At 50.3% G+C, this 25,520-nt stretch overlaps 1 protein-coding gene across 1 annotated transcript in view; it reads left to right on the forward strand.

The window, feature by feature from the left end:
- The window catches only part of NTN1 (netrin 1), a 186,773-nt gene that overhangs the window by 85,521 nt on the left and 75,732 nt on the right, over positions 1–25,520 (forward strand). The gene's annotated exons all lie outside the window — the stretch shown is intronic.

Consider the following 25,520-nt stretch of genomic DNA (forward strand, 5'->3'; position numbering starts at 1 on the left):
CCCGCCCCCCCATCACACCTACTTCAGCCAGTTCTCCCAATTCTCCTGTGTGCGACCATTTCCGGACCTCTCGTGGTCTCAGTCACCTTCCCCCTACAGCTCCTAATTTGTCAGTGCCTCTGTTGATGTGGCAGAGCTGGAATATGACGAAGTCAGGGTCAAGGGAGCGCTGTCTTTCCTGGTCTGTATGCATTTGGGGTTCTGAGGAATTAAAGTTCCAGAATTACCTTTTTTTTTTTTAGCAGCAATACTCAGTCAGTCCCCACACACCCAGAAGTCCTCTCAAACTTGGCTCATAACTAGCAAATGGTGACTCTGATGGAGCAGTGGCTTTTATTTCCCAGTGATCCTGCTGGTCACTCTACGAGGATGCCTTGACCCCTGATGAAGAGCAGAAGAGTGGGTCTAGGGGAGCCCTATATCCCAAGCAGTGGCTGGGTTGTCGGGGCACGACCCCAGCCCCCACGTCTGGCACTGTTGTTTCCGATTGTGTATGTGTGTGCTCAGTCATGTCCCACTCTGCGACCCCATAGACTGTAACCTGCCGGACTCCTCTGTCCATGGAATTTTCCAGGCAAGAATACTGGAGTGGGTTGCCATTTCCTACTCCAGAGGATCTTCCCAATCCAGGGGTTGAACCGGTGTCTCTTGCATCTCCTGCGTTGCCAGGCAGATTCTTTTTTGAGCCACCTGGGAAGCCGATTAAACTGTCCTATTGTTTTACTTTTCATGTTACAAAGCCAATGCTTATTCATTGTGGAAAACTTGGAAGGCTAGACTAGAAAAAAAGAAAATGCAAGTAACAGTTAATCCCACCAGCCCGAGTGACTGCTAACACCCCAGAGTACGTGTCACCTTGCAGACCTTTGTCTATGAGTGTTTGTTTCTGTCATACACAGTCATACTGCTTTTGACTTAATATATCATTGCCATCTTTCTGTGTTGTGGAATAGTCTTGTGCTCTGGAGTTTTGTGTGGCCGCGTAGTTTCGTATCTGTGAATGTGCCACGGCTTACTTTATCTGGCATTAAAGTAGGACTTTGGGGCTGCTTTCGGATTTTTTGCACTCTAAGCTTTGCTGGGTTGAATATCCTTCTGAGTGGATCTTTGTGCCACTCTGTGTTCCTTTAGGATAAATTCCCAGATGTGAATCTGCTGGGTCAGAGTGAGCACATGTTGAAGACAAAATCTTAATGCATGTCGTTGTTTTCCCCCTAAATCATCCCAGTTTACAGTGCATGGAGTGCTTGTCCCCATTTTCACATGGATGTGTGTACATGTTCAGCCGCTTCAAGTCATGTCCGACTCTGTGACCCCATGGACTGTAGCCCGCTGGGCTTCTCTGTCCATGGAATTCTCCAGGCAAGAATATTGGAGTGAGTTGTGGGTTGCCATGCCTTTCTTCAGGGGATCTTCCCGACCCAGGGTATCAAGCCCACTTGTGCGTCGCCTGAATTGCAAGTGGATTCTTTACACTGAGCCATGGGTGGAGGCCCTTCTTCTCATGTATGAAAGAAAGAAAGAAAGTGAAAGTCAGTCAGTCATGTCTGACTCTTTGCAACCCATGGAATAGTCCATGGAGTTCTCCAGTCAGAATACTGGAATGGGTATTCATTCCCTTCTCCAGGGGATCTTGCCAACCCAGGGATCGAACCCAGGTCTCCAGCATTGCAGGGCAGATCCTTTACCAGCTGAGCCACCAGAGAAGCCCAGTAATACTGGAGTGGGTAACCTATCCCTTCTCCAAGAGATCTTCCCAATGCAATAATTGAACCGGGGTTTTCTGCGTTGTGGGTGGATTCTTTACCAGCTGAGCTACCAGGAAAGCCATTCATGTATACTGGGCACTAATTACTCCAAAAAATATTGGCTAACCTGGAAGATGAAAAGTAGTATTTGATTGTTTTAATTTGTGTGTCTTTGAGAACTTACAAAAAAGGTTGAACATTTTCCCATTTTCCCTAAGTTTATATTTTGTGGATTACCTAATGGGATATCCATACATTCTTCTAGTAAGAGCTCATCTTTCTCCTTAAGGAACTCTTTCTATATGAAAGATTGTAACTTTTAGTCCATCTTTGGTCTTACAGATCTTTCTCTTGGGTTATAATCAAGTTTATTATTGAAATTTTAAAATTTGTGGTGCTTTTTGATATATCAAAAAAGTTTAAAATGGTCCTGAAGTGAGATACACGTTTTATAGTTTTTGCTTTTGGTATCATCCTTTAGAAAAGTGATCTGGACCTCAAGATTATATAGCTACTTACTTTTTGTTCCAGTAGTTTTTGCAGCCTCATTTCTTACAGATAGACTTAATTTTTTAAATTTATTTTTAAATTTATTTTTGCCCACCCTGCATAGCATGAGGATCTGTTTCCCAACCAGAAATCAGTCCTGCGCCCCCTGCACTGGAAAGGGAGAGTCTTAACCACTGGATGATCAGGAAAGTCCCCATTTCTTCCATGTAGACTTTAAGTCTGTCTGAGTTTCCTTGGAAGAAGGAAGGGAAGTAGAGTGTAGTCAGTATACTTCCTGGATGGTCAACCAGTTGCCTCAGTACCACTTATTACTTAATCTGTCTTTTTTGCCTCTACTTTTGCCTTATACTTTCTGGATATAAGCAAATCTTATTTTAGACTTCCTGTTTGATTAGGTTTTGTCTCCATTCTTATGCCAGTTCATAATGGTTTGACTCTTGGGGCTCAGGATACACTAAAACTTCGGGAGGCTTGGTGATCTGTATACCAGCAAAGGAGTATTCATGTTGCTGTACCAAGTTTTTGAATATAGTTATAATCACCGTCCTCCCTGGTGAGAATAACCCATCCGTACAGTTAGTCCCCTACAGACGAAGGAGTTCTGTTCCTAGAGTGCATTCATTAAGTGCATTTGTTTGCAAATACAACAAAGTTAGCCTAAGTACTCACCTAACATAATCAGCTATACACTGCTGCTTTTATGCTTGCTTCCAGACATCCTGGGCTTGAAATAAAGGTGCCGTACTTCTGTACTCTATACAGTGTTGTTGTTCAGTCGCTAAGATGTGTCTGACCCTTTATGACCCCATGGACTGCAGCACACCAGGCTTCCCTATCCTCTACTATCTCCTGGAGTTTGCTCAGATTCATGTCCATTGAGTCAGCGATGCCATCCAACCATCTCATCCTCTGTCGCCCTTTTCTCCTGCTGCCCTCAATTTTCCCCAGCATCAGGGTCTTTTCCAGTGAGTCTGCTCTTCGCATCAGGTGGCCGAAGGATTGGAGCTTTGACTTCAGCAACAGTCCTTCCAGTGAGTATTCAGGGTTGACTTCTCTTAGGACTCTGTACAGTGCTCTACAGTACACAAAAGCACAACCCCTTGTAGAGGATGCCCTCATGTGACAGTGTACGCCTGACACGTGGACTAACTTATGTTGATTAGATATGAGAATGCACGTTAGCTTCTTTGAAAGTTCGCAACGTGAAGGTTTGTATGTAGGGGACTCACTGAAGTTTTTTAAAGCTTGTTTCTCTGGATCCTGAGTACAATGACTTTGTCTTCTGAGCTATCGAGGGCTCAGGTCTGTGAACAGCGCTGGGCTTGTCCCTTGCCCCTCAGCCTCGCACAGCACCCGAGCCCCCGGAAAGGCAGGTCTGTATTAGCACAGGGCCCTCCATTCCCACACCTCATCGTTATATCCATTTTTCTGAAAAAATCAGCAATCCTCTTCTGCTGACTCATGTTCTCTGACTCCCAGATGGTTTTCTTCCATAATTGGGAGTGCCAGGCACCATCCTTGCTTTTTCCTTCCCGAGGTGGGAAATCCAGGGTGGAAATGTGGGGGAGGACACCGAGGTCCAGTGAGTAAGGGAACCTCCTTCCCTGTTCGCCTCCCTGGGCTATTGCCATGGCAGTCTCTAAGACAGACCGACCTCCGGTGCCCTCCTCCGGGCAGCTTGTCTCCCGATTCCACTTCCTGAGCTTTAGGGAACTTGTGGGTGGAAGCCTGCTGGGTGGTCTGCCCAGACTCCCGAGAGCTGTGTAGCCACACCTTGGGCAGGGCCTAATATGGCCTGGGCCACACTCAGCAACGCTTTCTTTTCTGACAACGATACCGACGATGACAGTGACTTTGGTGATGACCAGGCAGTAGCTGGATGCTGAAGAGGACATCCTGTAGAGGCCTCCTGTTTGCAGATCATAGTTTAATGACTGAGTACCACCCTGTGCCCTGAACAGTGGGAGATGCTGTGGGCAGTTAGAGGAACCTGCTTTTACAATGCCTTGTCCTGCTACCTGGCTTCCCTGGTAGCTTGGTTGGTACCAAGAATCTGCCTGCAGTGCAAGAGACCCGGCTTCAATCCCCGAGTCAGGAAGATCCCCTGGAGAAGGAAATGACAGACCACTCCAGTATCCTTTCCTGGAGAATCCCATGGACAGAGGAGCCTGGCAGTATGTAGAGCCGAGTGGTTGAGCTCTCAAACCCTGATACCTGGCTGTTTCCGTCTGAACCCTGACTCTGCTTCCACCATGATACACAGACAGACGACTTTGCATTTTTGTGTCTCAGTTTCCTTATCTGTAAAATGGGGATGTAAAACAGGGATGATGTGAGGATTAAATGAGTTGGTCTGTGTGGACATCTTCTGGCGCCTGGCACATGCTTTGTGTTTGTGGTAAGCGTTATCGTGGTTGCCGTGTATGTGGCTATTTTTCCTACACTTCTAGCTACTGGAAGCTCTGTGAGAGCTTTATTTATTTGTCTGTCCTTTATTTTTTTTTTTATTTAAAAAATTATTGAAGTATAGTTGATCAACAGTGTTGCGTTAATCTCTGCTGTACAGCATGATGATTCAGTTATTGTCATTGCTTAGTCGCTGAGTTGAGTCTGACTCTTTTGCAACCCCGTGGACTGTAATCCGCCAGGCTTCTCTGTCCATGCGGATTCCCAGGCAAGAATACTGGAGTAGAGTTGCTGTTTTCTTCGCCGGGGGATCTTCCTGATCAAGGATTGAACCTGCGTCCCCTGCATTGGCAGGTTGATTCTTTACAGCTGAGCCATCAAGGAAGCCCTGGTTCAGTTATATATATATTCTTTTTCATAATGGTTTATTACAGGATATTGAATATAATTCTTTGTGCTATACTGTTGGACCTTGTTGTTTATCCATCCTGTGTGTAATAGTTTGCACCTTCTAATACCAAACTCCTAATCCATCCCTCCCCCAAGCCTTCTCCCCCTAGGCAGCCACCAGTTTGTTCTCTGTGTCTGTGAGTCTGTTTCTGTTCCACGCATAAGTTCGTTTGTGTCATTATTTTACATTTCATGTGTAAGTGATATCATATGATATTTGTCTTTCTCTTTCTAACTTACTTTGCTTAATTTGATGATCTCTAGGTCCATCTACAGAGAAGGCAATGGCAACCCACTCCAGTACTCTTGCCTGGAAATCCCATGGATGGAGGAGCCTGGTGGGCTACAGTCCATGGGGTCGCGAAGAGTCCGACATGACTGAGCAACTTCACCTTCACTTTTCACTTTCATGCATTGGAGAAGGAAATGGCAACCCACTCCAGTGTTCTTGCCTGGAGAATCCCAGGGACGGGGGAGCCTGGTGGGCTGCCGTCTATGGGGTCGCACAGAGTCGGACACGACTGAGGCGACTTAGCAGCAGCAGCAGCAGCAGGTCCGTCAATGTTGTGCAAATGGCATTGTTTCATTCTCTTTTGTGACTGAGTAGTATTCCATTGTATAGACATGCCACAGCTTCTTTACCCTTTCATCTGTCGATGGACATTTAAGTTGCTTCCATGGACTGGGGAGCAGGATGTTCAGAGGCGCAGCAGATGCAGAGGAGAAAGACCAGACTCTGTCACCTGACTTCTCTGGTTGTATTGAATACTTAGTTTCCACTGGGCACACTTGACCTTGGAAACCACTGTGGACTCTGGAGGCTGGAGATACGAGTGTCAGGGACCCCAGGCCTCCTGCAGCTCGGCGCAGGGAAATGGTGGAAACCACCAATGATTTCACCTGAGTAGCTTGGGGCAGAATTAATATTGGGAATCAGGAGGAGAAAGTCCAAGTTCGTCTAAGGGTATCCCAGGCCACCCTGGCCTCTGTGGTCTGGGAGCTGGGGCTTCTGATCTGATCCACCCACCTCAGAACTGTTCCCACGGCTCACCGATGGAGTGGGAGGCTAGTGGAGGGTGGGCCGTGACCACGACGCTCCTGGCCATCGGCCCTGGACCGAGGCAGCCAGCTGGAGGGATATGGAGGCGAAGGTGGCTCCCCAGCCTGGCACCTAAACTTGGCCCATGAATTTTCTCCTTGTCGTCAGTGCAGGGCAGAGGGAGTGTTCCTCATCCTCTCTACATCCTCCTCCTTCACCCCCCGCCCCCACCCCCTTAGACTCTGGCCTTTGGACTCATTTTCTCCATCTGAACCCAAGCCTGCACCTGGTGGTTTTCCTTGGATTCAAGTCTTGGGAGGAGGTGGAACCCTTGGCATGCCTGGTCCATTTGGTACACCACCAGGGAGTCCTCTTACCCATCCCACAGGCCCTCTAGAATGTTCCGTCTCCACCCTCTTCTCAGGGCTTGTGTGGTTGACGTTTACCTAAACCCAAGTGGAGAGTTGTGACCAAAATAAAAATCTTGCTGGAATTTCTAGGCATTGAGAGAACAGAAAGAAATGATCCCTAGAGTAAAAAAAAATAAAAAATCCCCCAAATCGCATTTGACATTTTCAGAGATGCTCTGGACCAGAAGAAAGAGAATCTACAACTTAACCAAGGGCCTGAAGTCCCGTCTTAGACGCTGCCCTGTGTGACCCTGGCCAGGGGCTTGTTTTTTTCGCCCATAGAATCCGAGTGCTGGCGCTATAATCCCCCAGCCCCTTCTGGCAGTAGTAACATGGCCCGAAGTGGTTCCCTTCTCTTGTTACCTAGAGCAGCATGGATCGAGGGGTGAGATTAATGCCCTTAGTTAAGTCTCTGGAGAACTCAGACCTGAGGAAATTGAAACACACTCCAGCCACCATGGGACTGGGTTTACAGTGGGTCCACTGGAGACCTCGTTCAGCGCATCGTGACTTGCGAGGCTCCAGAGTGGCTGGGGAACCTGGCCCTTATTAAAAGGCACTTTCTGGAAGATCCCAGAAAGCCTGTCCTTGAGGGAGGGGCAGTCAGAAAGGGAGGTGGAGCCTCCGCAGGGCGCAGCGTGAAGTGCGAGTTAGAATTGTCAGTCTCAGGTATGCCTGCTGGTCCCCTCATGGCTGCCGCTTGCTGGTTATCTTCATTGTCCCTATCACTTTTCCTCTCAGGGAGGAAGTAGTCCCTTCTGGCCCCAGCATTGAGCGACCTTGTGAATTTCATCACGCCTACGGTTCTCTTGGTTCTAAGGTTTGTGCATAAGTTAAAAGGAAAACGCAAGTGAAATCAGGAGCTAAACTGCGTCCCTCTCAGTATACATCTTCCCCAATCTCTGATGCCTCCAGATCTTCAGTGTCCACATCATTTATACTGTCACCTCCTGCAAAGCATGTTCGATCACTCACACGTGGCCTGTGACTATTTTTTTTTTTAACTTTATTTTTTGGCTGCACTCAGTCTTTGTTGTGGCCCATAGACTTCTGTCTAGTTGGGGTGTGTGGGCTTCTTATTGCAGTGGCTTGTCTTGTGGAGCACAGGCTCTAAGGTGCGTGGGTTTCAATCAGTGTGGCACATGGGTTCAGTAGTTGTGGTTCTCGAGCACAGGCTCAGTAGTTACAGCACTTGGGCTTAGTTGCTCTGAAGCATGTGGGATCTTCCTGGACCAGGGGTCGAACCTGTGTTTCCTAAGTTGGCAGGTGAATACTTTACCGCTGAGCCACCAGGGAAGCCCCAGGAGTTTCTGATCTTATTTGGAGGTCTCTCTCCCCGAGAGTTGTAGCTGGGGTGGCCACCTGCCTCCTGGGCAGACCTCCCACTGGCTGCCCTTCAAACTCAACCACCCTGGGCTGAATCCATCTGCTCCCCCAGACCTGTCCTCACTGTGGGTTTCTCCTTGGTCCTTGACATCTCTTGGACCCTAAAGACCTCAGGGCATCTCAGATGTCTCCCCCTTCTTCATGAGCTGGTGTCCAACCTCAAGGTTGAAACTGGTGTTTAACCTCTGCCTAAACCCTTCCAGTGGCTGTACCATTCTGATTCAAGCCCCCAGGCCACACCATCCCACCCAAGTTTGCAGGGCCTTGTGGCACAGGGGTTATTCTTATCTATCATGAGAGTGGTGTCCCGATTAGCTTAGTGTCTTGAACTTTTTTTTGTCTCGGCCTGTATTTCCTGTCTGTTTTCCGACAGTGCTATGCTGAGTCGCTCAGTCGTGTCCGACTCTTTGCAACCCTGTGGGCTGTAGCCTGCCAGGCTCTTCTGTCCATGGGGATTCTCCAGGCAAGAATACTGGAGTGGGTTGCCATGCCCTTCTCCAGGGGATCTTCCCAACCCAGGGATCGAACCCAGGTCTCCCGCATTGCAGGCGGATTCTTTACCATCTAAGCCACCAGGGAAGCCCAAGAATACTGGAGTGGGTAGCCTATCCCTTCTCCAGGGGATCTTCCCTGACCCAGGAATCAAACTGGGGTCTCCTGCATTGCAGGCAGATTCTTTACCAGCTGAGCCACCAGGGAAGCCCTTTCCAACAGTGGCCTCCATGCTGCTCCTGCAGACTGCCAGGCACATTCCTGCCACTGGGACTTTGCACTGGCTGTCCCTTCTGCAGTGCTCCTCCCCTGTGTGTATCTACGGGGCTCGCACCTTAGCTGTCTTAAGGTCTTCACTCACAGGTCACCTACTGGGTTACCACCTCTGTGATACTCACAGCACGCATCTCAGACACTCTGTCCTCCTATCCTGCTTCATTTTCCTTCATAACACTCATCATCCTCTCGCACGCCCTGTGATCCCTTCCTGTGCCTTGTTGATTGTCCTTAATCACTGGCAGCAGAGATTTTGTCTGTTCCCGACTGATTCTCCTGTGCCGGGCACAGTGCCTGGCACGTGGGCTTTCAATAAATAGCTGCTGAATGAATGAATGACGTGCATTTACCCCATGTTTAAATGGTTCATTTTAGTTTCTCTACTCGATGCTGGCCTCCTGGAGGGCAGAGCCTTGTTCTGTTTGTTTTGGCCATCGTATTTCCTCGATGCCTTTTTGGTGAATGAATGATTGTCTCAGCCTCTGTCGGGATTCTCTCTCTGAATAGAATTCTGAGCATGTCACTTTGGCCTTTGAAAGGCTGTCTTTTTGGGTAGATTCTGTATATTCATCCAATCCCCTTGTCACTGAATCCTTTGAGATCTAATCCCTTGTCACCTAACCACAGCCGGGTACCTGCTTTCCTCTGTGCCCCCAGCACCCCACACTTACACTCCTTATGCCTCACTTTGCCCTTCCTGATGGCTCAGTGGTGAAGAATCCACTTGCCAATACAGAAGACGAAAGTTGAATCCCTGAGCCAGGAAGATCCCCTGAAATAGGAGATGGCAACCCACTCCAGTATTCTTGCCTGGGAAATCCCACGGACAGAGGAGCCTGGCGGGCTACAGTCTGTAGTGTTGCAAAAGAATCAGACACGACGTAGCAACTAAACAACAGCATTGCCCTCTAAAAAGCCCTGTGCTTTCATGAACGTAATGCAGTCCCATCTCCAAGCTTTGGCTCCTGGTGTTCCATCTGCTGTCCCACCCGCTGAGAATGCCCTTGCCCTTGGGCCCCTGGCAAAACCCTAGTCATCCCTCACTTGCCTTGAACCCTTCTTTCTGGTGCGTCCCTCCCCTCTAGCGGGGGCCCGCTCGCTAAGTCATGCCTCCTTCCTTTGCTCGAAGATGAACCCTTCAAGCCAGCTATCACATCCCATGCCCCTTCATGCCCTTGGGCCTGGCACAGTGTCTGGCATGAGGCCAACCTGCACGTTTAGTGAATCAATGGAGAAATGAACGACGCATCCACACTAATAACACAAAGCTCCATGTGACTGAGGGTCAACAGGAGTGTGGTCCAATCCAACTCCTGAAGTATTTTAATTAAAACCCAGTTATTCCTTCCGTAAGGGCTTCCCAGGTGGTGCTAGTGGTAAAGAACCTGCCTGTTAATGCAGGAGACATAAGAGATGTGGGTTCAATCCTTGGGTCTGGAAGATCATCTGAAGGAGGGCATGGCAACCCACTCCAGTGTTCTTGCCTGGAGAATCCCATGGACAGAGGAGCCTGGCGAGCTGCAGTCCATGGGGTCACAAAGAGTCAGACATGGCTTAGTGACTAAGCCGCAGCAGCAAGAAAAAAGGATGCTGGGATAAATGCTTATGTCTCCATCCTCCAACACATTGTGCCCCTCTCCCAGCTTCTCTCTCTTTTTTTCTTTGTTTTAGCAATTGGTCTTTATGAAGCCCCCATCTCATCCCGCACTCCAGTCTTGAGTGGTAGGAGCATGCACTGTGGTGAGAAGGTGAGGGCCTAGAACCAGCAGGCAGACCCTGCCCTTTAGTCCTTACAGAAGTTAAGGCCCTTCTGCAGTGTCAGCCTGGCCCCTCTAACCCTTCCTGCCCAGTTCATCCCTGCCCTGCTCCTCATTTATGGGCAGAAAGTGGGCAGGATGAGGGCAATGGGAGATTCCAATCTCTTTAGTGTCCTAAAAGGAATGTACATGGACGGTAAGAAAAAAAAACACAGTGACTGCTCACTTGGGCTAATTCTCTGCTTCAGGGCTCAGGAGAGAGCCTGAGTCCCCATGATGGTCTACAGTTTTCCAGTCCCATTTCCTCTGCCTGGAGAGCTTTCCTTCCTTCCCTCACACATCCAGCTCCTATCCCTTCCTTAAGACCTAGCTCAGATGACACCTCCTCCAGAAAGATCTCTCTGCTGGCCCCATCAGAAATGACCTCTGCGTTTCTAAACCCTCCTTGTGCACAGTTGGTGCCAGGAACCTGAGTTTCATCCATGCTTTGTCCCTTTCTCATCAGACTGTAAGCTTCTGGATGCCAGAGACAATGCCTCCTGTTGACATTTTATCCCACCCCAGCTGGAGTGCAGGCAATGTTTGCTGAGTGACTATTTGTTTCCTGGCAGGGGTGGGAGGAGGGAGAGAATCTGTCATCAGGAGCAGATCCTGCATGCGGTAGGCACTGCATGAAGAATTTTTGTTTTAATTATGTATTTATTAATTTATTGATGTATTTTTGGCCATGCTGGGTCTCTGTTACTGCGTGCAGGCTTTCTCTGGTTGTGGCGAATGGGAGGCTACTCTTCATTGCGGTTCGCAGGCTTCTCATTGAGGTGGCTTCTCTTGTTACCGAGTGTAGGCTCTAGAGTGTGTGGGCTCAGTAGTTGTGGCACAGGGGCTTAGTTGCTTCGAGACATGTGGGATCATCCCAGACCACAGATCGAACCTGTGTCCTCTGCATTGACAGGCGGATTCTTAACCACTAGACCACCAGGGAAGTCCCATGAAGATTTGTTGAGTGAGTGAGTGAATGAATGAATGAATGAATACTCAGAGCATCCTATCCCTGGGGCGGGCTCGTCTCCACCAATAAGAGCTGCTAAGCATTTCCGGCATTCGGGGCTAGACCGGGGTCTTTCCCAGGATCTGGTTCTGGAAGGAGGTGGGTGTTACACAATGCCCAGGTCAGGGGCTGTGGCCCTGTGGTTTGCTCACGGCAGGCCCCCCTGAAGCCCAGCTCCCCATCCCCTCCCTGCCCAGCCTCCTCCACCTCCTGTAGTGAGGCCCGCCCCCCCTGAAGCCCCAGGGCCTGCTGGTTTGCAGGAATCCCGGTGTGTTTTTTTCCCAGCGAGTGACTTTAAATCGTCTTTAAAATGATTGCTCAACTTGCAAACCCCTGCAGGCGGGTGTCTGGGGTGGTTTGGATCCCGCTGTGCATTTCATTCCTTTCCCCAAATTGCTCATTATTTTATTTGCATAAATGTTAGTGGTGAGATACTGCCCCAGGCCGAGGAAGCTCCAACAGACCTTGTAATGGGGTGGCCGAGACGGTGGCAGTGCCTCAGTCCGGCCGAGACGGTGTCTCCGATTTTCTTGGGCCGTTCTCCGCGCCAGCTCCTGCAAGAGCAGCCCCAGGGGAAGGCTCAGCCTTGAACTCCAGCCCTGTCTGTCCCTGACCTTGGCCTGCCCCTACCCCTAACATGTTGTCACCCAGGGCCCTGCCCGGGTGGGAGACAGAGGCCAAAAGAACCCTCGCTCCCACCTGGGCTCTGGCAAACCGGCCCCCCCCACCCCCCATCAGTCAATCCGTTCACACCGACTTATTGAGAACTGTCACACTGACAGCTGGGCCCTGGGTACTGTCACGGGGAGATGGGGGAGCGAAAGACACAAGGAGGTAAGCCCCTCATGCGGGGGGCAGCGTGGACAAGACGAGGCAGCTGTGTTAGGTCCCAGGCCAAGGGCAGGCCATTGGAGCTCTGGCGGGGGAATTGGGAGTTGGAAGAAGAGAACCTGGGACCTGGGGGGTGAAGATGGGGACTGGAAGAGGGCCGTGAAGGTTGGAAAGCCAAGAAGCCTCTAGGACTGTTTTTTCCCACCAGGTGTGGCCCAGGTGGCAGGTGGCTGGGAGCCCAGGCCAGTCTCCCACTGAGAGCAGGTGGGCAGACGTGTCCGGGCTCCAGTACCCGCCTATCCTGTTGTTCGTGTGGCATGCGGTGGAGGAAGTTGGGAGGCTGCTCTGGGTCAAGTCTGTGGCCATCGTATCACAGAGAAAGGATTTAGTCAGAGGAGCCTTTGCAGGGAGTGAGTAGTTGGGCAGGGCTGGGGAGTGGGGGCGATCGTGGGTGGCACTGGCCGAGGGATCAGGGAGTTTGCAGGGAGCCTTGAATGCCAGGCCAAGGGGTCTGGACACATCCTTAGGCTCTGAGGAGCTGGGCAGGCTTCTGAACACACAAGGGGCCTGATGAAAAGACCACTTTAGACCTGTCTGCTAGGCAGTGGCATGGGAGCAGGAGGAAGGGCAGTGGCAGGACCCAGGCCTGACGCCATGTGGGTGGCAAGTGGGCAGAGTGAGGGCATGGAGAGACCCTCCCATTGGCCACCCTGACTTTTCAGACTTGCCACCTACACCCAGATTTATCACCCTCCCCAGGGTTCAGTTTTCAGGGAACCCTGGCTTCGGGGGTCAAAGGTGAGGCTGTATAAGGATGGACTTGGCCTTCACCTGGCAAGGGCCAGATGTGGGGTATACTGGGACCAACCAGATTCCTGTTCCAAGAGAAAGGGCCTGTGTTACACCTCAGGGCGCAAGCTTCCAGTAGTTCCCTGGCTCGTCCAGAAACTCACTCAATCCCTTATCTCTCCGTGTTTGCCAAGAGCCTCCAGCGAGCCCTGCATGTGGTCATGTCCAGCGAGAGAATAGGAAAGAAGGAAAACACGGCCCCCCATCCTCAAGGACGAAGCATAACCACAGCCAGTGGAATTTCAATGAAGCATTTTTGGACTGTGACACACAGTAAAAATACATTTACCATATGAATCATGACCCAATACCTCTATCCATCCATCCACCCATCCATCCAAAATAAAACTTTAATGAACCCTGGCTAGGAGCGGTCCAGCCTGATATTTTCTGTTCCCTTCTGTTTTTCTAACCCTGTCCCACAACCCGCTAAGCCCATCTCGTGACCCACAGAGGGATTGTTATCTCAGTGTGTTAAGCACTGGCCACACTGGGGATTGGAAAGCAGCACACTTAACATGTGTTGGCGGGCATCTAGGAGAGCTGAGTGCTTCTTAAAGGATCCGTCTGGCAGGGAGGGCTGTGTGTGCTCTGGGTCACCAGGCAAGGGGAGGTCCTTGCTGGGTTTCATCCATCGACGTATCTGCACTGCATATGGCGGAATGGACGCCCTGCCTCTGAAGGCGATGAAACTGAACACAGGACAGAATATTTTTTAAAGGAACAAAAACACAAACTAAAAAAACATACCATTGAGCTGTCAAGAGGTGTCCCTGGTGGCCCAGACAGTAAAGAATCTGCCTGCAATACAGGAGACCCGGGTTCAATCCCTGGGTTGGGAAGATCCCCTGAAGAAGGGAATGGCAACCCACTCCAGTATTCTTGCCTGGAAAATGCCATGGACAGAGGTACAGTCCAGGGGGTCACAAAGAGTTGGGCACGACTGAGTGACTAACACTTTCACTAGAGACTACGGTAAGTCCCCTACATATGAACCTTCAAGTTGCAAACTTTCAAAGATGTGAACTTACACGTACAGTCACGTTAGTCCGTGTGTCTGGTATACATTGTCACATGTGTGCGTCTTCTGCACGTGGTTATGCTGTTATGTACTTTACTATACAGCACTGTAGAGAGTACAGTAGTTGTTGGTTGTTGTTAAAGTTGCTATGTTATGTCTGACTCTTTTTCAACCCTATGGACTGTGACCCACCAGGCCTCTCTGTCCATGGGATTCTCCAGGCAGGAATACTGGGATGGGTTGCCATTGCCTTCTCCAGGGGAGCTTCCAGACCCAGGGATTGAACTCATGTCTCCTGCATTGACAGATTCTTTACCCCTAAGCCACCTGGGAAACCCAGAGTACAGGAGGGCAGTGTCTTTATTTCACGCCCAGACTCTGTGCCATCAGCGTCAGCTATGAGTGAAATAGCAGCTTACCCTCTGACTGCAAGATATGGAAGCAACCTGAATGTCCGCTGACATGAATGGATAAAGAAGAGGCGGCGTTGCTTATACATCAGCCCCTGTTCCGTTGCCCTCACACCTCGAGCTGCTTTGGGCTCTTACCTTGCCTGTTCTGTTTTCTGCCTCCCTGTCAAACTCCTGCTCCCCCTTCTTGCTGTGTTAGGATTCCGTTTGAACAGAGAGCAGAATCCGGAGAGGGGACCTTCTGGGACTAAAGAGCATCCATCTTAGTGGAGAAAAGTGGTGACCACCGTTTCGACTGCTTAGAGATTTTTTTTTTCCCTTTTGTGTTGTTCTTGACTCTGTTCTAGATGGTTTATGTTCCAGAGATGAAAAATGGCCACAGGGAGAGTCCCTTAAAAACTCTGGGCACAGGGACTTCCCTGGTGGTCCAGTGGTTAAGAACCTGCCTTCCAGTGCAGAGGACACAGCACGGGTTCTATCTCTGGTTGGGGAGCTAAGATCCCCCAGGCTGCGCGGTAACGAAGCCTGCGTGCCCCAACGAAAGGTCCTGAGTGCTGCAACTGAAGCCTGCCTGCCCCAAAAAGAAAACAGCAACAAAAACAAAACAAAAAACCCTCTGAGCACAAACTGTGTCGGTCCACTGCTAGAACAGTGTATCTTAAACCGCAGGGGCCCTTGGAGAGGAGCCGGCCTTGCTTCTCAAGGGACAGGGCCTCTCTCCTGAGGGGACCGCATTTGTGAGCATACTGCTTTCTGCCTCTGTCTGCCCATGAGGAATCCACCCAGAGCTCTGACCGTCTCTTAGCATTGTGTCCCTGAATCCGGACCTTCCACGGTAACAATGTTACCGGAACAATCATGTTAACTTCAGTACTGTCCCTGTGTGTTAGCTGCTGTTAACAGGTGGGCACCTTTATTGTCCTCATCCAGGTAAGGAAACAGACCCAGAGAGCTTAACAAGCACATCCAAGGTCAAGTACACGTGCTCATGTGTGACAGACAGGATCGCACCTCTTGTGTCTCACCCTCCTCACTGTGTTTTACAAGCCTTATCTCATCTGATAAGGGGGTGCCTGTGATTACTCTTCATTCCAGATGGGCAAAGCTGGCTGGGAGGGAGGCAGGTGTCTGGCCCAGGTGGCCCAGGTGGATGATTCAAGCAGGCCCTGCACCCCTCTGAGCACCCCTGAGCTCCTGCCTCCGTGCTGATGAGACAAACGGATGAAACCCCGTCTCAACTCCGGCCTGATGAATCCCGGTGAAGCAGCTTGTTTGCATTTGTTAGTTAATTCGTTTTCCAGACAGAACCACAGACCAGTGTCCCCGCCTCCCTGCCAGTGTGCCCGCCCCAGGGGCCTGACGGTGGCTCCAGGCCACCTTGAGCCCCCTGGCCCGGCCAAGGCCGGAGAAGGGCCGGCAGCCAGCACGAGGGGCCTGTGTGAGGTGAGGACAGCTGCCTCCCCACCCTCGGGGCCGGTGGGGCGCCTGGCTCCCCGGCTGGAGCAGGCACGTGAAATCCGAACTCTGGAGGGAAATTTACTGCACAATAAAGGAAGAATGGCCCGCTTTGGGGACAATTAAAGCCACATTACTGTGGAATTACAGAGGACGCCCGGGGAATTAGCCAAATCCAAAGCAGCCAGAAGCACCAAGGCCAAGAAACGTGGGGCGTTTACACGCGGGTCCATCCCCCTACTTGTACGAGGAACCTGTCTGGTTCCCAAACCCCCTAATTTTAAGGCAAGGGAAGACATCCAGAGACTTCACCTGAGATAACTGTTGTCACTAAGCCACCCCAGCCAGCCCAGCCCCGCCTGTGTCTTAAATCATTCTCTTCTGGTTATAAAGCCAATCAAGTCACCGTCGGAGGTCCGGGAGACCGGGCCAAACCCCACTGTTCGCTGCTGGGGAAGCAGGACGATGCCAGGATTCCAGGCTGGAGCCAAGCAGGGTTCCATCCAGTCTCCTCTGCAAGCCATGGAGGCTAAGCCTGGGGCCTCGGCATCCTCATCTGGAAAATGGGCACGAGGGTGCCTGTCTGACCTGCTCTCTGTGAAACATCGGATGGATAAAGTACATAAGATTAGGGCCCTAGTCCTCCACCTTTTTTCATTCTGTGCTTTCCTTTAGTGAGATGAAGATACATAAGTTATACATTCTGGGCGTTTTGAAGAGCAGGGAAGTTTGTGCTAGCTTTCTATTCATGTCCCCAGTGAAGAGGAGACGTAAAAAGATGGTTTCTAAAAATAATTTATTGAAATATAGTTGTTCTATGTGCGTGCATGAATGCTAAGTTGCTTCAGTTGTGTCTGACTCTTTTCGACCCTGTGGACTGTGGCCCACCAGGCTTCTCCGTCCATGAGATTCTCCAGGCGAGAATACTGAAGTGGGTTGCCATGCCTCCTCCGGGGGATCTTCCTGATTCAGGGATCGAACCCGCATCTTATGTCTCCTGCATTGGCAGGCATGTTCTTTACCACTAGTACCACCTGGGAAGCCCATAGTTGATTTACAGTGTTGTGTTAATAATTTCTGCTGTACGGCAAAGTGCTAACATGCAGTTTCATATTTTTTTCCGTTATGATTTATCACAGGATATTGAATATAGTTCCCTGTGCTGTACAGTAGGGCCTTGTTGTTTGTCCATCCTAAATATACTAGTTTGCATCTACTAATCCCGAATTCTCAGTCCTCCCCTCCCCCAGTTGCTCTTGCAACCACAAGTCTGTTCTCTATGTCTGCGAGTCTGTTTCTGTTTTGTAAATAAGCTCATTTGTGTCATATTTTAAATTCCACATATAAATGATATTATATGGTATTTGTCTCTCTCTGACTTCACTCATCTTGGTAATCTCTAGGTCCATCCATGTTGCTGCAAATGGCATGATTTCATTCTTTTATTACGGCTGAGTAGTCGTTTATGAGTGTGAGTGTTAGTCCATAAAGAAGGCTAAGTGCCAAAGAATTGATGCATTTGAATTGTGGTGCTGAAGAAGACTCAAGAGAGTCCCTTGAACAACAAGAAGATCAAAGCAGTTGATCCTGAAGGAAATCCCTGAATATTCATTGGAAGGACTATTGCCGAAGCTGAAGCTACAATATTTTGGCCGCCTGGTGCAAAGAGTCAACTCATTGGAAAAAAGACCCTGATGCTTGGAAAGACTGAAGGCAGAAGGAGAAGAGGGCAGCAGAGGATGAGATGGTTTGACAGTATCACTGACTCAGTGGACCTGAATTTGAGCAAACTCTGGGAGATAGTGAAGAACAGAGGAGCTTGGTGTGCTGCAGTCCATGGGGTTGTAGATTGGATGTCCAGTCTACTTAGTGACTGAACAGCAACGAAGCATTTCACTGTATATGTGTACTGCATCTTCTTTATCCATTCATCGATTGATGGACATACAGGTTGCTTCCGTGTCTTCAGTTCAGTTCAGTCATTCAGTCGTGTCCAACTCTTTGTGACCCCATGGACTGCAGCATGCGAGGCCTCCCTGTCCATCACCAACTCCCAGAGTTTACTCAAATTCATGTCCATCGAGTCGGTGATGCTATCCAACCATCTCATCCTCTGTCGTCCACTTCTCTTCCCGCCTTCAATCTTTCCCAGCATCAGGGTCTTTTCCAAAGTAAGTTCTTCAAATCTGGTGGCCAAAGTATTGGAGTTTCAGCTTCAGCATCAGTCCTTCCAATGATTACTCAGAACTGATTTCCTTTAGGATGGACTGGTTGGATCTCCTTGCTGTCCAAGGGACTCTCAAGAGTCTTCTCCAACACCACAGTTCAAAAGCATCAATTCTTCGGCACTCAGCTTTCTTTACAGTCCAACTCTCACATCCATACGTGACTCCTGGAAAAACCATAGCTTTGACTAGATGGACCTTTGTTGGCAAAGTAATATCTCTGCTTTTTAATATGCTGTCTAGATTGGTCATAACTTTTCTTCCAAGGAGTAAGTGTCTTTTAATTTCATGGCTGCAGTTGCCATCTGCAGTAATTTTGGAGTGTCTTGGCTACTGTAGATAGTGCTGCTATGAGCAAGGGGGTGCATGTATCTTTTCAAATTAGAGTTTTGTCTGGATGTATACCTAGGAGTGGAGCTGCTGCATTATTTGGCAACTCAATTTTTAGTGTTTTGAGGAACCTCCACACCGTTTTCCTTCATGGCTGCACCAATTTGTGTTCCCACCAACAGTGTAGGAGGGTCTCTTTTTCAGAGAGATGGTTTCTGAAGTCACTGATCGGGCAGCTCGGGCTGTGCAGGGTTGGGGCCTCCGCACCCTTGCACATGCATCCCTCACCTTCATGGCATGCCTTGAAGGGTGTGCTGTTTCACAGATGAGGACATGAGGGAGGATCCCACTTGGTATCAGGTGCCGGGAAGGACTTTGCAATCCGCCTCCAGGGAGGATAGAAAGAGTCAAGACAGTGGGTGTCTGGTGCTACCCTGGTGCATAGAGACTCACCTGTCACTGTCTAGTGACTGAAGTGTATCTTGATGGCCAGGTAGAAGCCGCTCCATCTTTTTCTTTTTTTAATATTTATTTGGCTGCATCGGGTCTTGTGGCACTTGGACTCTGTAGTTGTGGCACACAGGCTCTGGAGTGTGCAGGCTCAGTAGTTGTGGTACGTGGGCTTAGTTGTTCCATGGCCTGTGGGATCTTAGTTCCCCGACCAAAGATCGAACCCTTATTCCCTGCATTACATGGTAGAGTCTTAACCACTGGACCATCAGGGAAGTCCCCAACTTACCTTTGGGGCACTGACCTCAACTCTGGCCTCCCGCCCTCTGTTCCCCTACCCAAACCTCATCCTTCAGGCCACAGCCGGGCATGGTGGCCTGTCTTCCTTTTCCTGCCACCTTCAGGGGTTCCTCACCCCTTCTGGAAGCGCTCTAGCACTGATGTTCTTGCCCGCTTGCAGGTGAGCCTCAAGGAGGGGACAGACTTTCATATTAACGCTCTGGGACCTGGTCCTGAAGCCAGCAGCCAAAGAGCTCAGCCATCTCCTGCCCCTGAATCCTGCTGGTTAGGGGGCTGGAAACTCCGTGGGCTTTGGACACCCCTGGGGACCCTCAGGACCTCTGGGTGCTGAGACAGAGCAGTGCAGCAGAATCTCTCAGCTTGTTTGTGAGCTAGGCATTTGGCCACACTGTTGATGCTCAAAACAATTTGGAGGAGGAGCGCAAAGGGGCTCACCCATCCCAGGACCCTCTCTTTTCCTGTAAGGGCCAATCTCTTGTGGGATTCTGGTCTGGAGCTTTAGTACAACAGAGCCAACAAGCCACTGGGATGGAATAATTTAGAAATAATCCAAGGGAGATGCTTAGAATGCCTAGAAACAAGAACTTCCTGGCACCAGCCATCACAGAGATCCCAGCTGCATACATTGGTGTATATGCATTGGTGCATTTCTGCAGAAGATTGGTCTGTCCGAAAGCCTTTGAAGCCCTGAAAAAGTGGCTGGTTTTTAGCCAAACCACCACTGTCCTGCTGTTGCTGTGCTGATCTGAGAACCCTTTTAGGTATTTCTTTTTCCTTTTGAACTTTTTATTTTGTACTTGGGTATAGCTGATTAACAATGTTGTGATCCTTTCAGGTGAACAGCAAAGCGACTCAACCACACATAAACATGTATCCCCGGCCCTCCCCCCCATCCATGCTGCCACATAACATTGAGCAGAGTTCCATGTGCTATACAGTAGGTTCATGTTGGTTATCCAGTTTACATACAGAGATGTGTACACGCCCATCCCAAACTCCCTAACTAGCCCTTCCTGCTGGCAACCATTTGTTCTCTAAGCCTGTGAGTCTCTTTCTCTTTTGTAAGTTCATCTGTATCATTTCTCTTTAGATTCCACATATAAGGGATGCCATAGGCTGTTTCTCCTTTTCTGGCTGACTTACTTTACTCAGTATGATACTAAGTCCATCCATGTTGCTGCAGATTGGGTCATTTCATTCTTTTTAATGGCTGAGTGATAGCCCATCATATATATGTCCCACATCTTCTTTATCCATTCCTCTGTTGATGGACCTTTGGGTAGCTTCCATGTCTTGGCTGTTATAAAGAGTGCTGCAGTGAACATTGGGGTGCATGTATCCTTTTGGATCATGTTTTTTTTTTCCCCAAATATATGCCCAGGAGTGGGAATGCAGGGTCATATGGTAGCTCTGTTTTTAGTTTTTTAAGGAACTTCCATATTATTCTCCATAGTGACTGTACCCATTTACTGACACAGTGTCCAAGAGCCCTTTTAGAAGATGCTCAGCTGCCGAGCTATCTGCTGTCTATGAGGGAGAGGTGGCCATGTCCCCAGGCCGTTTTCCCTAGCTAATGGCTGATAACACTGGACCTCATTCCAGAAGGACCATTTGGACTTATTTTTTGCAAGTAACTCCCCAAGGTTTGCCCACAGGGAAATTCTTTTGCTGGCTCCTTCTCACTCAGGGTCATTTACAGGCTGGAGGACTTCTCAGGACACCCCTTCCACAAAATCATGTATAAGAATGTTTATGACTCCAGCTAGAGCCTCAAACCTGGAAGGACCTCCCAGCCCAGCCGTGGAACCGTGTCTGCTCTTAGGCTCATTGAGTAGGAAGCGACTTTATCTGGTTCATCTTCCCTCTCAGAGCCAGAATCTCCTGTACTGTGTCCGTGTTCTTGAATGCCTCCAGAGCGGCAAGAGCACTCCCCTGGGGGCGGCCCATTCCAGGTTGGCTGGAATCAGCTGTTCCCGGTCATTCTGTCTATCCTGTGGTAGGCCACCCACATTCTTCAGTGAGCTGGTATTTAAAGTCTTCAATTATGATAGCATCCACACTTGACCAATACATCCAAATAAACTATACCAACTGGTTTGATTGAAATAACTGGATTCAAGTTTGGGATTCAGGGTTTAATCAGTCCTGAGTTTTATCATGTCCTGATGAAAATGACCTTTTTTTGGATAAAGAGTTTTGACCATTCAGATCATAACTGCCTTCTTCCTCCTGTTTTTTCCTGGAAGGTGGTAAGATTCCATGGAGGCTGTTTGCATCTGACACTGGGGCATGCTGGGAACCATCGGGTCCCTGGAGAGCCTGGTGGAGACAAAGCAGTGGGCTGCCTGCTCAGCATTGGTGGTGGTGTCCATCAGAAACACTTTTTGGGTCATCATGAGACAGGCTGGGGCCTGAACCCTTTGCTACAGCGCTTGCACCTGGACAGATGTCTCTTGCAGCAACAAAATACAAAGAAATCATAAGGGACTAAAAAATAACTGTGTGTATGTGCAGTTGGTGCAGATTATGGGCAGGAAGATACAAAAAGACCAAAAGAACCCAAGGGCCACTTCTGAGGCAACTTCTGAAAAGCTGGAAGCAAAAGCACATGCCCCCTTCACATCCGCCAAAGGGGCTCTAGCTTGATCCCTGGACCCACGCTACCCTCACCCCATATAAGGAACAAGCTCCCCGCAAAGAGCAAACAAGAGCACTAGTTACTTGTTTTCAGCCCCTTGTGTTGCAGCTCCAGTCCCATTAAATCCTTGCCTGAATTTCTTGTCTGGCCTCTTTATCAATTTCTATTGATTAGGGAGTCGCAGAAAGCCGGTTGGTAGCAATCCGATGGGCAGGGTCTTTCCCTTCTCTCACTTCTCCTCAGGGTCTCAGGCCGGGGATTTCTGTTCTCATGGAGCCGATGCAGAAAAGGGAAATGATTAGGGCAAGACAGGCTGGCACGGACCACACAGGAACTGGAGAATCAGACAACCCTTGCAGTTCAGAAAAGCCTGAATGCACCCCACCCTGGTCCTGATGAACTGGGGGACCCTCTTAACCTCTTTGGGGGTTTTCAGGTGCCGAGAGGATCAGAGCCACCTTTGATAAAAGCTTGTCATGCCAGATCACGTCTTGGGTGAAGCACCAGTTTGATGGGGATCCGGAGGGTGACGAAGATAGGACCACCCTGCAATACTTGGAATAGACCTTCACTCAAAAGGGCTTGTTGAAATTCCAGCTGAACTGGGCATCCTTTGTCTTTATTTGTGAAGTCTGGCTACCCTAGTTGGAGAGCACATTAGGAAGCCAGAAGGCATGCTGGTGTTGACCAGGAGAGGGTCTGTGGGGACCCTGGCTTCAGCTTGGCCCCGTCCATGAGCCGGAACCTCCGTGTCCTGGGCTCTCGTGGTCCTGTGTGCAGGGTCGCATCCCCCAGAGCAGTGCAGGGTGCAGCCAAGGTTGGTCTCCAGGCTTCTAGCCCACGTCAAAGTTGTCTGCAGAGTGGAATTCAATTAACTGGTCCAGCAGAGAAGCGCAGGGTTGTGGCACCATGGGGGAAGGTATCCTGGGAATTGCATGTTGCATGTTTTCCTGCCTGGTGTCAGGGGAACAGAATCGGCTGCAAGTCATTAAAGCGCCTCACGGCCAGCCTCTCCCACTGGCGCTGGAGGCTGCCGCCTGGCATGTGCCAGACTCGGCTATGGGACCTGTTACAGATGGGAAATGACTCTGGTGTGGGGGGAGCCAGGGGCCAGACTTGGCCAACTGGCAAATCAGCTCTCCTGTGTCTGTTAATAAAGCCTGGGGACCGTGTGCGCCACCTCTGGGGAGCGGAGGCTGGAAGGCAGCCCCCCGCTGCTAGACAAGGCATCTGGGCAGGGTGAAGAGGCTGGGAGGAAACAGCATCTCATGGGGAGTGGAGCTTGCGGGGTGGGGGCAGTTTTGCTCAGACAATCTCTTTGCTTTTGAAAACTCTCGGCCTTGGGAAATGAATTCCAGCAACCACGGGGTTTATCGAGCTTCTTTCTGCCCATGGCCGTGCCACCTCACTGTGCTGGAGGTCTGGAAAGAGCTCCCTAACGAGTTCCAGGTCCTTGGCAAGGTCTCTCTGCCCGTCGGGGCCTCGTTTTTTCTCCTTTCTTCTGTGACAAGAGGGTAAACTAGAAAAACTTGGAAGCCCCCAGCAGCCTGAGATGCTGTTTTTGCCCTTGGAGGATGACGTGCCATTTTCCTTTTGTGCATGACCGGGGGTGGGCAGGGGTGTTCACACAGGGTGGGCCCTGTTATAAGTGAGAAGCAAGACTCCTAGGCTCCGGACGTCTCTTTTGAAATTAATACCCTTGAGGGCAGGGGAGTTGGCATCTTGTAGTCAGTGGGTGGCCGAGGAAGTTTCCAGAACAGGGTAGTGACAAGGTGAGAGGAGGGTTGGAAGAGGGAATCGGGGTGGTGGGGCCCGACTGGAGTTGGGAAGAACACACAGGCCGGGGCTGAGGTCCCCGAGGGAGGGCCCTGGGTGGGGCCCTGGGAAGTGAGGGTGTGAGGAACTGGAGCTGCAGACCCAGAACTGAGACGGCTCCTCAGGGCTCACTGAAGCCTCCCCGGCATTTCCGAGAGGAGGATGTTTGTGCGGCAGGAGCCCTGAGTTATTCCTCGGCAGCAAAAAAAAAAAGCCTGGGAGACGTTAGGAAGGATCGTTTCAAAGCCTTCGGGGGAGGCGCAGCAGCCAAAAAAGGGCAGGGGAAAGAAAAAGCTCCGATGTTTACGGAGAAAAAAAAGTCAGTGGAAAAAGTGACGGGGAGGTCAAGCCCATTCGAGGGATGGTTCTGCGCGGTCCCCTGGGGAGGGGCCGGTCGCCCTCACAGACCTCGGGGGAGAAAGACACTCGGTCTCTCACCCTGCGACCCCGCATCCCGCCGCTGTGGCCCCAGCCCAGCCCTCGAAAGGCCGCCTCTGGTCCGCCCTCTGACTGTCTGTGCGCGGGAATCGCGTTAATCCACTGTCTCTCTGCCCGAATGGAGTTCACATTTCTGCTTGCAGATCTCAGATGTCTGCACCCCCCAACCCCACCCCAGGCCCTGCTTCAGAAGCCCAGGAAGGTCTGGCTGGGTGGGGGCGAGAGCTCCCAGCAGCTCTTTTGTCCGCTGTCTTGACAAAGGGGCCCGGCCTTTCCCAAGCCCCACAGGTGTGAAGAGCTTGTTACCCTGGTGTTTGTTCAGCCCTATTAGTGGCCTGAAGGACTGTTGACAGAGGGCCCCTTTGTGTGCAGACGCGGCTAAAGCTCTCTAAGCCCTCGACAAACACAGGCCACTTCTCTCCTGGGACTTTATCAGGAACCATCTAAAGCCCGCCTTGGCCGCTGGGAACTCCAGCCTCCTGGACGGGACACTGGGGAAGATTTTGAAAGCATTTTCTAGTTTTTTTTTTTTTTTTTCCTCTTTTTTCTTACACCTTGATCCACCTCTTGTCCATTCTGTTTCTGATATCAGAGATAAAGCACAGGTCTGGGGTCAGAGATTTTGTTTTCAAGTTGGAGCTTAAAAAAAAAAAAAAAGAAAAGCTTTGTGGCTTGGCAGGGCTTCTGTCTCCTAAGAGAAGGTGTCAAAGAGATTTCCAGAAAGCTCGGTCGACTCCCCACTGTGAGAACTCAGCTTCAAGGGGGTTCTCGGCGCCCCCCTCCCCAACCCAGGGAAGTTCCTCACTGCTGACAGCCCTCTTGGAAATCCTTTCACCGAGATTCCTGCATCAACTCTCCACCGAACGACCTTCTCCCTCAGAATGGTTTTCTCTGCCCAGAGCCCTGGAGAGTCCACCCTTATGAAGCAGGTGGTTACCATTCTTGTCGACTACTCCCCTTCTGAGGCTGCTTCCATGCTGAATGCCCCATCACCTCCAGAAGATCAAGGTCATGGTCTGCAGGAGCCGTGGTACCATTGTGCCCTATTTCTGACCTACCTGCAGGCTGAAAATGGTCTTCCTGACACCTGACCCACTCAATCCCACCCTTGTGGCTTGTTTGCAGCTAGAGCACACTCCTCCTGAACTCCCAGAAGCATCCCTGCCAGGTAGAACCTGCCCCTTAACCTCCAGGAGTTTTGGTGTCCCTCTGCCATAGACTTTCAGGGCTGGGAAA

The sequence above is a fragment of the Budorcas taxicolor genome, chromosome 19 (assembly GCF_023091745.1).
Source record: "Budorcas taxicolor isolate Tak-1 chromosome 19, Takin1.1, whole genome shotgun sequence".
Classification (NCBI taxonomy): domain Eukaryota; kingdom Metazoa; phylum Chordata; class Mammalia; order Artiodactyla; family Bovidae; genus Budorcas; species Budorcas taxicolor.